The sequence below is a fragment of the Hemicordylus capensis genome, chromosome 6 (assembly GCF_027244095.1).
Source record: "Hemicordylus capensis ecotype Gifberg chromosome 6, rHemCap1.1.pri, whole genome shotgun sequence".
NCBI classification, from domain to species: domain Eukaryota; kingdom Metazoa; phylum Chordata; class Lepidosauria; order Squamata; family Cordylidae; genus Hemicordylus; species Hemicordylus capensis.
In genome coordinates, this window is record NC_069662.1 from 134,355,519 (window position 1) to 134,368,257 (window position 12,739).

At 45.7% G+C, this 12,739-nt stretch overlaps 1 long non-coding RNA gene across 1 annotated transcript in view; it reads left to right on the top strand.

Moving 5' to 3' along the window:
- The window catches only part of LOC128328967 (uncharacterized), a 29,525-nt gene extending 17,106 nt beyond the window's left edge, over nt 1-12,419 (top strand). Inside the window, exon 3 of the long non-coding RNA XR_008309474.1 lies at nt 12,247-12,419. This is a non-coding gene — a long non-coding RNA (uncharacterized LOC128328967). The remainder of the gene's footprint in view (nt 1-12,246) is intronic.
- Nucleotides 12,420-12,739: the final 320 nt, after the last annotated feature.

A 12,739-nucleotide genomic window follows, 5' to 3' on the forward strand; every position in this document is an offset into this window, starting at 1 on the left:
GAGCCCAGGTTGTGCTCGCTTGAGCCCTTAACCCTGGCTAAGAGCCAGGTTTCAAAGCCAGGCTAGGTAGTGATGCCCCACTGGGATCAGGCCCGATCCCGGCAGTTCTCACATGCAGCCTAACCCAGGCTGGGCTTCCCTAGCCTGGGTTAGGCTGTGCGTGAGAATAGCCTCATAATCATAAATTCTGCTTGCATTTTTTGGTGCTAGGAAGAGGTCCTATTTTGGAGCTTGATTTAAAAGACTTCCCAGTTGTGCTGTCCTTGGCACTGTGGTAAGTGCATAAGCACTTTGTGTAAAAATCAAAACTACACCCTTCATGGATGCATGTTGCCTTTTGTAGATGAGAATAGTCCTTTGAAGGGGAGCCGCACCAATGGCAGATTGAGGTTTTCTGTATTTTTCAAGGTCTTGGCAACCTTAGAAAATTGTGTGTGTTGGCTGTAAGAGGACATATCAGAAGTATTCTGGTTGATCGCCTTGGTTCTGGATACTTTTTAAGAAGAGCTGTTTTGTGCAATTCCTACTTTCTGAACAAGAGTTAATGCTTTTCAGTGAAGAACATATTCTCTTGTCTCAGCTTTTTTTTTGCAGGAGTTTGAGTTAGAAATGTATTTTAGTGCTTTGTTATTTATTTAGAAAGTCCACTTGTCATCCTGTAGAATTTTCTTCCAGGTTGTGCTCAGTTTGTACTTCCACAAATCCATTTTGTATTTCCACAAATCACAAAGTACTTCCGCAAATCCAGCTTAGTCAAGATGTGAAGCAATGGGCTCATTTACATGACCCTGAACAGGGTCAGAGGAGCACACAGCCAGGGTAGGAGAGTCATTCACACTCCCAATGGGTGGTTGTGTGAATTAAAAAAAATCAATGTTATGCTGAAATTTAAGGTCACCGGTAAATTCTCTGTAGCTGAGTGAATCTCAAGTAGGCAATCAATTATTACCTACTGAACTCTGGGTATTTATTTATTTACAAGTCACCAGCCCTCATGTCAAATTGTCTCAAGAAGGTGGTCCCCCTCATCACCTACTGAACTCTGGGTATTGTCTCCTAGTGGACCCTGGGTCACTCACCCCCAAGCCTACTTTTCCTCAGGTCATCTAACCTGATTAATATAATATAAAGACAGGACTCTCAGAATTGTGGTGAACGCTATTCATGTGACTTTTAATTGTAACATCAGATTAATGACTGAGCATTCTGATCAAGGAGCTAATAATTGAGCCAGCAGTAATTCCAACAATCCAAACACAACAACCGAAAGGAAGGTCCACAGAGAAGTAACACAGATAGTAACATAAAATATACTCACACCTAGCTATTGGGGTGGCCAGCCCCAAGATTAGGTTGGTGCAGAACCTTGGACCGAACAGGAAGGGCACTGCACTGATCTGGGGCTCAAGATGTAGGGTCTTCCTCTTGAGCTTCTTGGGGTAACAGGTTTTATAGGGTAGTCCTCTTGGGTGGTTCTTCCTCTTTGTGTGGCTGGTTCCTACATCAGTGGAACACCCCTCTCAGCTTCTGGATGGAAATTTCCTCCAATGCCTAGCCTTGACTGCTTAGTCTCATTTCTAGTTATCGCAGTGTTTCAGGAGATCCATTCCCATGAAGGCATTTATTTGTGCTCACCCCAGCTGTCATCTTCTTCCTCTCCTTCATCAATCTGCAAACACCCAGACACTCTTCCGATGGCTCTTAATCTCTAGGTCACCAGAAAATTCACCAGCCCTTGGCATGCCTAATTATCTGTCCTCCTGCCAGAGTGCAGTTCAACCTGACACTCTGCTTTCTTCAGCCCTTTCAACATCTGCTTCCCTAATCCTCCCTCCCCCCCCCTCTCTCTCTCTCACACACACACACACACACACACACACACACACACACACACACACACTCCCATTTACACAGATGTTTCTCCTTCTGGTGACTGTATCAAAGTGTCACTTGATGTGGAAAGAAAGTACTAAGTTTGCAGCATATTTGAGGAAAACAAGCTAAAAACAAACTTCAAAGTATATTTGAGAAATTACAGAAGCATATTTGAGTCAGCAAGTCCTTTTCAAAGCCGAATTCCTATTAAAATACTTGTTAAGGTCAATTTCCTTACAACAGTAGGAGGACGGAAGAGTGATCATGTGGGAGCTGGGAACTGGGTAGGTCAATTTTCCATCCACCCTTGATAAAATGCTGGGGGGAGAATGTGAGTTTGCCGTGCCCACACTACTCAGCTCCCAAACTATCATTCTCCCCTTGTCCTACTTTGATTTTTGAGTTCACCTTGTTAGGAGGTCCAGAACTGGGCCTTTGGGGCCCCTGCACCCTTAAGGAAGCACACAGTCTGGACCTGCCTGTCCACAGGAGAGTCCAGGAGTCAAACAGTGTTGATCACTGTAGTTGGGAGCAGCCTAGGGAGTGAACCAAGAAGGGGACACAACTGCAGCTCCTTGCGTCACAGAAGCCCAACTGGGCATCCTGATACCAGAAAAGAGCTTCCTGTATAGAGACTCTAAGCACTCCTGAGTCCAGCCCCCCATCCCCTGCTCATGGCACACTAGCCCTGAATTTCTTTCTCTTCACATTCCTGACCTCTGCTTTGATGACAGATCATGTTCCTCGGACAATCCCAAATCCCTAAATTTGTATCCCTTCAGGAAAAATTCTGATCTCTAGAGTCAACAGTTCCATTCTTTTCAGGAAATCAAAACATTCCAGGTCTAACTATCCTGAAGCCCATTGTTCCCCACCAGAAGTCACTTCCAGTAACCATTAGCCAGAGAGCCCCCGCCTTTTGCACATGCACAAAGCATCTTCTTTCCTTATAAAGATGGCTAACTGAAAGCCCTCCAAACTGCACAATCTCTGGGATTCATTCTGGAGATTGTGATCCTCTGTTCTTTCATCGTTGCACCCCATTTTCTCAACAGAGAATCTGTGCTTCCCCTCCCCACATATTCAACAGATTGTACAGGGAGATCCCCTCCTTCCTCTTCTCCCGAGAGTTGTCCTTCTCCTTCCCCAATGCAGACATTACTGAACCCCCACCACCATGCCAGTTAATTGAAGGAGTGGGGACACCACAGAGCTTGCCCATCCCCAACCCAAGACAGCTTTATCGATGCTCCCTTCTGATGCAGAAGAGCCTCAAATGCTCCTTGTAGACACAGAAACCCCAAATGAAGGATCCCCTGAGCTAACCCTGACCCAGCAACACCACTACCTTGTACTGCAGATGAAGAACTCCAAACCCTGTACACAGAGTCTGTTACCCCAGAGGAAAGGACCTCTACACCACACTCATTGCTCCATGAGCAGCAGGCACCATACACAATCTCCAGGGACACTGCCTTGTCGGCTATGGGCCCTGGAACGTTGTTTGACGATCCTCATTTCAATAACATCACTGCTCTAATCTCCCCAGCTTGTTTACCTGAGCTGTGGGAGCTGCCTGCTTCCTCCATGAATGCCCAGAAGAAGGTTTGGCAGCCCCTGAGCTTAGAGCCCAAGATTCTATGTCTCCACCATCTTCATGTCAGAATCATGATGATATTGATCTCCAGTCTGTTTGCTGTGCCAGCGGAAGTAAAGCTGGATGTAGCTGCAGCAGAACGCACCTGAGAGACTACCTCCCTTGACTGTGTGGCTCCCTGCACCCACCTATCACTACCCCATTGGGAATTTCTACACAGGCCCCTGCCAACTTCATTACAGACTAACATCCAAAAGACCAGCGTCAGGTCTCCCCCCTGACCTGGCACGTGGCTGGCTGGAACTCCAGCTGTAGGGATGTCCCCTTCATAAGCTACATCTCCACACATGACATCACAGTGGTACAGGAAACCTGGGCAACTGCAGACCTAGCACTTAACGGCTTCAGCTCGCACTCGCTGGGAGCAGAAGCCAGCGTGGGCAGGGGTAGACCCAAGGGTGGACTGGGAGATTTAGTTTCTACCACCCTATGTGCATCATCAACAAGACTTCCTTCATCAAGTAGCATGCCATAGTGGCGGCAATCCGCTTCAGACACTGCATCCTACTAATAATTAGGGATATGCACGGACTAGTTTGTGCATTCCCAGGGGGCAGGGAGCAGGGCTGTCCTTAGGGCATGGCAAGCAGGGCAACTGCCCCGGGCCTCGCTCTTTTAACCCCCATTAGAATTAACTGGAAGGGGATCCAGCACTGGCTGATTTGCCCCGGGCCCTGCACCCCGCCAGGGCTCTCTAAGGATATCCCTGGCAGGGGGTTCCTTTAAGAGGCAGGGAATGTGCCCTTACCTGCCCCACTGCTTTCCCTCCACTGGTGCTCTCCCCAAAACCAGCATGGTGTAGTGGTTAGAGTGCTGGACTAGAACCGGGGAGACCTGAGTTCAAATCCCCATTCAGCCATGAAACTAGCTGGGTGACTCTGGGCTAGTCACTTCTCTCTCAGCCTAACCTATTTCACAGGGTTGTTGTGAAAGAGAAACTCAATTATGTAGTATACCGCTCTGGGCTCCTTGGAGGAAGAGTGGAATATAAATGTTAAAAAAAAAACACAACAAACCACTGGCGTGGGGCTGTAGTGTACCTGCTTGCAACCCCGGTGAGCATTGTACTGGAAGCGGCTGACGTGTGTCATAGGTCAGGAAACAGTGGCATGAATTGGAACTTTACCTGACCGTACTTCTCTCCTCCTTCACCAATACATACATTGTGGTGGGAAGTGACTTTAATGCCACTCTAGGTCCCGACAATGACACTTTATTCTCTTTTCCTGACCTTTTTAATGCGTAGGTTAAAAGAAAATTAAAAACTACAAATAAAGAACAGATGTTTTGACGTACAGACTCCAACTTCAGTGTTCCATATCGCGCTATTTAAAATCCACACTCATATCCCAGATACTCTCCCTAAGTCCAATCAGGCACCTGATTAGCATGTAAAAAGGTGGGGAGGAGGGGGAACTACGAATTGATGACTCACAGCTTTGCCTGTTTAACACTAACTCTGACAGAAAAATGAAGAAAAGGAGGGTGTAAACTAAATTACTGCTTACCCTTTAATAGCCTATATACTTTAAGATTTCTTAAGTCTTCAGTTCATATGAGAAAATAAACACAATGGAAAAGCAATGCCTCTTAAAGTAAGCATCCTAAAGTCTGAACAGTGTACGTGCAAAAGGGAAGCATTGTATTTAGACCAGTTACCGCCGGGGGTCAATGGTAAGGAAGAACTGAAAGAAATCTTAAAGATTTCTTAAAGCTGTGAGTCATCAATTTCCTCCCCCACCCTTTTCACGTGGTAATCAGAGGGGCGGTTCTCACGACCAACAAAAATCGGGCTAGGAGAGCCTAGCCCGATTTTTGTTGGTCGTAAGAACCATTGGGCTCGCAGCCGTGCCCGGTGGTTCTTGAGCGAGTAACCCGCTCGAGAACCCCTGCTAAAAAGTAGGTTTGTGGAGCGAGCGCTCCAGCAAAACTGCTTTTTAGGCTTGTGAGTAGACCCCCAGCTGGGAGGCTTAAAAGCTCGCACAGGGCATACTGGGGCTCGCGGGGGCCATGCGGCCCCCGCTCCCCCCCGCCGGCACCGTCTAGGAGCCGGCCATCGTGTGGACGGCCGATCCAGCCACTCAGGGTTCCCTGCCCGCTCGTCTGCAGGGAGAGCGAGCTTAGCCCGCTCTCCCCATAGTTCTAACAAAAGCGGGTCGCACGGATCGTAAGACCCGCCTCAGAGTGTGGATTTTAAACAGTGAGACATGGAACATTGAAGTTGACGTCTGTATGTCAAAACATCTCTTCTCTATTTGCCATCATGGAGGGAGGGGATGCTTGCCTCACTCATCCACCCCCAGCCATGCACATGGCAGCTAGAATATTGGTGGTTCTTTTTTGCTTTTAAAATTTTTATTGGTTTTTACAATATCTTAACAAGCTCATTACATCCCATTAAACAAATGTTGACTTCCCGCTCGCCAATCTGTGCGAATCACTAATTATACAATTCAACCATTGCTATAGTAATTCAAAACATATATCCTATACCTTACAAACTCGATTTTACTCTACTCAACCTGCTATTATTACTAAATTGAAAAATTGAGAATATTGGTGGTTCAGCCTTGTAGTGGCAAGGAGGGCTCGTGGCACCAGCAGGGGCGGGGTGCGTGGTGGCGGCAGGAGGCCTCCCCGGGCCTTTGAGGCCATGGGCCAGGGCCCCAAGGTCTGGGGGTAAGAGCACCTCTGTCCACAGCCCTTAAGCTATTTGAAGCTAAATTGATGGCACAATTTCTATACAGTGCCCAGTTCAGCCCCTTTTCTAACTATGCCCTCCCTAGAGTTCGTCCAATCCAAATTCCTAAGAGCAGCACTGCAAGTCCTGTGTTGTGTCTCTAACACCACTCTATGATTGGAAGCAGGCCTGGTGAGAGTGGAAGCCAGAGTCTGGCTGTTGGTTCTCAACTACTGGCTGAGATTATCCCTCCTCCCAATGGGCCTAGCCCCCTCAACACTGATGGATGGCTTCCAATCCACATGGAAACTATCTCCATCTGTGAAACTATCCATACTTGGACTCTCTCCTCCCCGCCTAGTGTCCATTGGTTACGAGTGGGCCAGGACACTTCTCAAACAGCACATAATGGACGCAGAATGCCAAAGTGACCTAGACAGGTCCCTGAACTTTCTTCTCTCTGAAAGTCTAAGGAGCATAACTACACCTGCTGGATACCTCACACAGCTAGAAGTACCTAATCACAGAAGGGCCTTTACCCTGGCTTGCTGTGGTTCCATTCCCTTGGCTGTCCTTGAAGGAAGATACAGGAAGATTCATTTCCAGAATGCCTGTGACCCTGCAACTGGGGGCAAGTTGAAACTATTGTGCATGACTTCCGTAACTGTTTGTTCTACAGAGACATACAAAATGCCTTTACCCTCCCACTACTTGTCAGGTCACCAGGATGCTCAGGCCAATACTATGTTTCCCTATTACTCTCAGACTGTAAAATCCATCTATAACATCCAATGTTGCCAAGTTCTGCACGGCAGTGTGCAGCATTCACCGGGCACTGACTTCCAGCCTGAACTAATCCTCAAATCATTGAGCCCTACTGCTTTAAATGTTTCAGTTTATCTTTAATATTTTATAGTCACTGTCATACAGATTTTAGCTTTGAAGCAATTTTATAGCATGTAACTTTTAATAGAGCCAGTGTGGTGTAGTGGTTAGAGTGCTGGCTTAGGACCGGGGAGACACGAGTTCAAATCTCCATTCAGCCATGATACTTGCTGGATGACTCTGGGCCAGTCACTTCTCTCTCAGCCTAACCTACTTCACAGGGTTGTTGTGAAAGAGATACTTAAGTATATAGTACACTGCTCTGGGCTCCTTGGAGGTAGAGCGGGATATAAAATGTAAAAAAAAAAAAATACATAACAGCATCTCATAGATTTCAGCCCTACTGTGACTTCATAGACACATGCTACTCTTTTAGCAATTTTACAGATACTCATAGTTCTTAGTTTTTCAGTAATCCTATAATTTAAATAGTAACCTTACAGTCTCTAGGCTAACAGGCATGGACTCTATCATTTTTATCTGCTTTTAATCTGCTTTTAATTGCTTTTAATATTACATGCTCCTTTTACCTTTTACTGGTCTAAGACCATGATAAAGATTGATTGATTGATTGATTGACTCTTGGGGGAGAAGCTTGATGTCTTTCTGGTGCCAGATACGAGACCCTTTTTCCACATTTGCCCAGACCTTGTAGATGTTTAGATCTTTAGTCTTTTATACCATTTTCTGCTAAGATTGTTACTTCACTGCTGGCTTTCAAACCATTCTTCGTTTATTTTATTATTCCGCCCCCCCCCAACTTTTGCAATAGCCCTGCACATTTTTGGAATAAGGAGAGGTATATCAAGTATACATAACAAATAAGATACACGCCTCCTGTTGAGCAGAGTAATGGGAGAAGCCAGTGCTTGCCACATAGCTAAAAGCACAGCAGAGTCCTTTAAAGTGAGGTGGTGGCAGTATTGACAGAAAATTCCTGGAGGCGGGGGAAATTAAAAACCTGTTTTTCAAATACAAATGACACTGCTGTATAAGCTGGCAAAGTGCATGTCCCTTTAATAGCTGCACTTAGTTGCAGGAATTCTTGGCATGGAGATGCTGAGGCGAAAAACACTTTGCCTGTTGAATATTTGCCTAGCATGCAGGCATTAGAAGCACAGGGCCTGGCTCTAAAGTGTGACAATGCACAGCAGGAGCTTTATTTGGAACTTTACGTTCAAGTGGAGGAAACAAGCTGAACAAAATGTACCACTGAGGGATCTCAAAGGAAGTCTGTAGGGGCTCTCCCCTCCTACTTTAAACAGCAGAATAGTCACTTTTCCCAGCCTATAAAGTATATAGAATCTTCCCCACACCTCACCACTCCCTGTAGAATGCAACAGCCTCTGATTTGGGAGCCTCCGAGGGCCCGGCTCTGGCAAGCTGCATCCAAATTAGATGAGGCAAGCGAGTCAGTCAGATTGTCATATGCTAACAATAAAGATGAAATCTATGTATTCCTATGACTCAGAACTTCAAAAAGCTGCAATTCTCTGGTTTTTATTCACAATGCTGCAGACTGAAGAATAACAACTTGCTGAGCTACTTTTAGCAAATATCCCAGAGGACTATTAGCCTGAGAGCAAAACTGAATGGATCTAACTTCTATCAAACTTTCAGAATTTGACCCATCAAAAAACAAAGTCTGAGACTGGAAAATCCACCAAGGCTTCATCTCCACATACACAGCAAAGACTTGCCCTTTAATAATCAGCCTACCATATTCACTCTCCTTGAAGACAATCTTCACCCACTGTAAAGACTTGAAAGAGAGGCAGTGTAGTGTAGTGAACAGAGTGGCGGTGCTCTCCTGGAGAGACAGAATTCACAGCACAGTCCAGGTCATAGGAAGCTGCCTTGTCTGAGTCAGACAACTGATCCATCTAGCTCAGTGTTGTACACTGTTCTCCAGGATTTCAGACAAGGGTATTTCCTAACCCTACCTGAAGATGCCAAGGATGGAACCTGGAACCTTCTGCATTCAAAGCATGTACACTACCATTGAGCTGCAGTTCTTTGCCAGGTAAATGCATGTTTTTTGGAAGCAGGTCCAACAGTGTTCAACAAAAGTTCCTCACAGCCAGGCAAGAATGCAAAGAACTGCAACCTGAGATTACAATTCCCTGTCAACCATCATGTTTTCATAATGATCTTGTGCAATACACTATTCACTCTATCCAGTGGACCTCAGATAGTTATTGTGAGGATTATTCATTATTATTAATTCAGCTTCTATATCCCCCCCCCTTTTCACAAGGAGCTCAGGGTAATGTAAAGGGGATTAATCTAGCACAGACCTGCACAACATAAGGCCTGGTGGCGGGATCCAGCCCACAGGGACTTTTTTTGCTGGCCCCCAGGTAGGAATATCCTGCAGCAATAGCAGGAGCTATTAAGAACCCTTGGCATTTCCTGTTGATGAGCGGCAGCAACTCAATACAACTGGCTGCTTGAGACCAAATGTCCCCTGTCCCTGGATTGGAGTCTACTGACTAAGGATGTGCATGGAACCACAGCCAGGCAGTCTGGAAGCGGCAGGCTTGGCACTTTAAGGGCGGGGGGAGGGTGCACTTACTCCTCCTGCCGCATTTCCCCCACCGGCATCGTTTATTTCCAAAAACCTTCGGGGTGGCAGTGTACCTCCTTGCCACCCCATTGCCTTCATTGCCCGGAAGTGGCTGGAAGTATGGCGCGCATGTTCCTGTTGCATACGTGCGTGCCCATCTGCTGTGCACGCACGTGCATGCAACAGGTGCATGCGCGACCAGTACTTCCGGCCAATGAGGGCAATGGGGCAGCAGGGAGGTGCGCTGCTGCCCTGAAGGTTTTTGGAAATAAACAATGCCAGCGGGGGAAATGCGGTGGGAGGGGTAAGTGCACCCTCCCCCACCCTTAAAGTGCCAAGCCTGAGGTCTTCGAACTTCGAACCAGCCCTGGCGTTCGAACTGGTTCAGAGGCCTCTAAAATGGCCTCTGATCCGGTTCGTGTACATCCCTACTACTGACATCATTCTTTCCCTTCGCTTTCCGCTGGACTACAACCCGCTGCCCCCTCACTTTTATCAATCTTTTATTAATTTTAATGTAATAATGTGCTGAAAATTGACCTCAGACCCACATAACAAGTCATGGTTGGTTTCGGCCCAATGGAGCATTTTCAGCCCTAATCTAGAATGAGTGACAGAGATTGACATGTTTCCATTAATTTGCCATAGCTATTTTTGGTACCATCCCCATGTCAAGGATGAACGTCTGATTGCTGTCTCACTCTGTCCTAGGTAAAGATAGCTTTATTCTGAGTAAAATGATCGGTCCACCTAGGTCAGTATTGTTAAGGCCGGCAGCCTAAGGTGGCTGCCTCAGCTGGTAGACATAAGATAGTAGCAGGTATCTTATGTCTGCTTCTACCAGACACCTTATCGTTTGAATTTTAGTACAGTGGTCCCTCGACTTACGTAAATAATCCATTCCGAGCGCACGTTCGGAGGTCAAAATTTTCATAAGTCGAGGAGCGCACCACGGAAGTCTGAAAACATTCGTAATTCAAGGAAGCCGCATCTAAAAATTCGTAGGTCGAGTAAGCTGAATCTAAACCGGCAACTACTTCCGGTCTTTTTTGTCGCTTGTAACTCGAAAACAACGTAAGTTGAGTAGTTCGTAGGTCGAGGGATTACTGTATATGTGCTGCTGAAGTGAGCACTACCAGGCACCTTACAACCTCACCCCGCTGATGGCAGTGTTGCCCCTGCTCTTCTCCCTGCCTTCTCTTTGCATTTTGAAAAGACAGAGGAAGCGGAAGGACGGAGGAGTACTCTACACCAGGGATTCTCAATGTTGGGTCCCCAGATGTTATTGGACTTCAGCTCCCATAATCCCCAGCCAAAGGCCACTGGGCCTGGGGATTATGGGAGCTGAAGTCCAGTAACATCTGGGGACCCAACGCTGAGAATCCCTGCTCTATATTTACATAGGACAGAGTGAGGGCTGACTTTAAAAGAGGAATTATACAAAACATCATGGAGGTCTATTGCTGGCTGCTATGATGGCAATGTGGAGAGGGAGAGATGGGTTGGTCTATGTTACTGGATGGAGTTAAAAGGGGCTACTGGGACTGGAAAGGTTGGCGACACTGCTACATAGTTCTGAAGCCTTAAACCACCTCTCCCCATACCTAGTAGTGCCTGCTTATTGCCTCCTATACTCCCTCATAAGACAGTTATAAGCTGTATGTTTTCAGGGCTATTTTTCCACACCACCCCCTTTTTTGCTTTGCTTAATAGCCGACCTGATCAAAAGTTCTAGAGAACTACTATGCTTTCTTAAGCCTTAATTTCTTCTTGGTTGGTCCTAAGAAAAGTATTACTGGACTATGGCTCTTGGAAATATTCCCGCCCCCACCTCCAGTGGACCAACAGGACTAACTACACAAAAATAAAATAAAATTATGTAACATCTTTTTATTGACACAGATTGCATACATTAGAAACAACATTGGATGTAGCACCCATAAAACTCAGTAGCCCACATGATACTCAGGGCAATGCCAGTGCTCCCAACTGGCTGGCATCCGCTACTTAAAACAGGGTGCCCACATTTGTACAGCACTACTTACATTAGAAACAATGTAAATTCCACTGTGCAAGTGCAGGTATGCTGTTTTATATAGTTGCACAACAGCCCTTGTGTGCAACACCACTAGGAATGACTTCCACATGCGCAGCAGCGCTGGCCGATTGGGAACACTGATGTTGCCTTGTTCATCATGTGGGCCACTGGAAATTAAGTTTTAAAAAATACATTTCAGTTCCCTCAGCAAGTGCAGAATAATGGACTGGAAAGCAAGGATGGGTCTGTCTTATTAAAATCTTAAAATGTATAACGTATGAGGCAGTGACATATGGACTGAGAGCATTTCTGTTTTATCCTAGTGTGCATTAAAATGAATGAGTTACATGAGCTGCTTTTGGTGAAAGAATCTGTAGAAATGGAAATGTTGATCTTTAAAAAAACACACCAAAAACAACAACCCAAGATTGGCATGACTTTATACTACATGTGAACTTGCACATCATAAGAAAGGAGGTATATTTTAAGTGACTGTATAAAGAAAAGCTCCTCATCTTTCTCTATTCTAATTATCTTTGTTCCAGCGGATTAGAAAATAGAAAATGTAGAAGTCAAGCTGGAGACGGTTTTGAGCTCAATCGCCTGCCAAGTTAAGTCTGACAAATGGTGAGCGTGTATAATTAATGCTGTCATCTTTCCCTAGACCAAAGGGCGACCACAGTAACTATAGATTGTAATTGTCATCGTTGTCACATAAAATGTGCTATTATTAAGTTCAGGCTGAATTTTATTGCTTCAAATGCTCATAAATTGAACGGTCAGTCATTTAAATTACCAAGTGAGGAGCTCTGCAGCTTGCTCTAAAGCTACTTTCAAGACAATGTATTTGACTTTAGACCTCCAGAAACTAATTGGGTTTCTTTAAACAGATGTTAAACAGGTTACAACCTGCACGAGAAAATTCTCTGACAGGCGCTCCATTTATGTTTTAAACATTTTTGCATTTTAATTTACCAGGTTTTGTGAGAGTGTGCATAGAAATGTAAATAGAGGTTTGCTGCCATGGCAGCTTTAAGA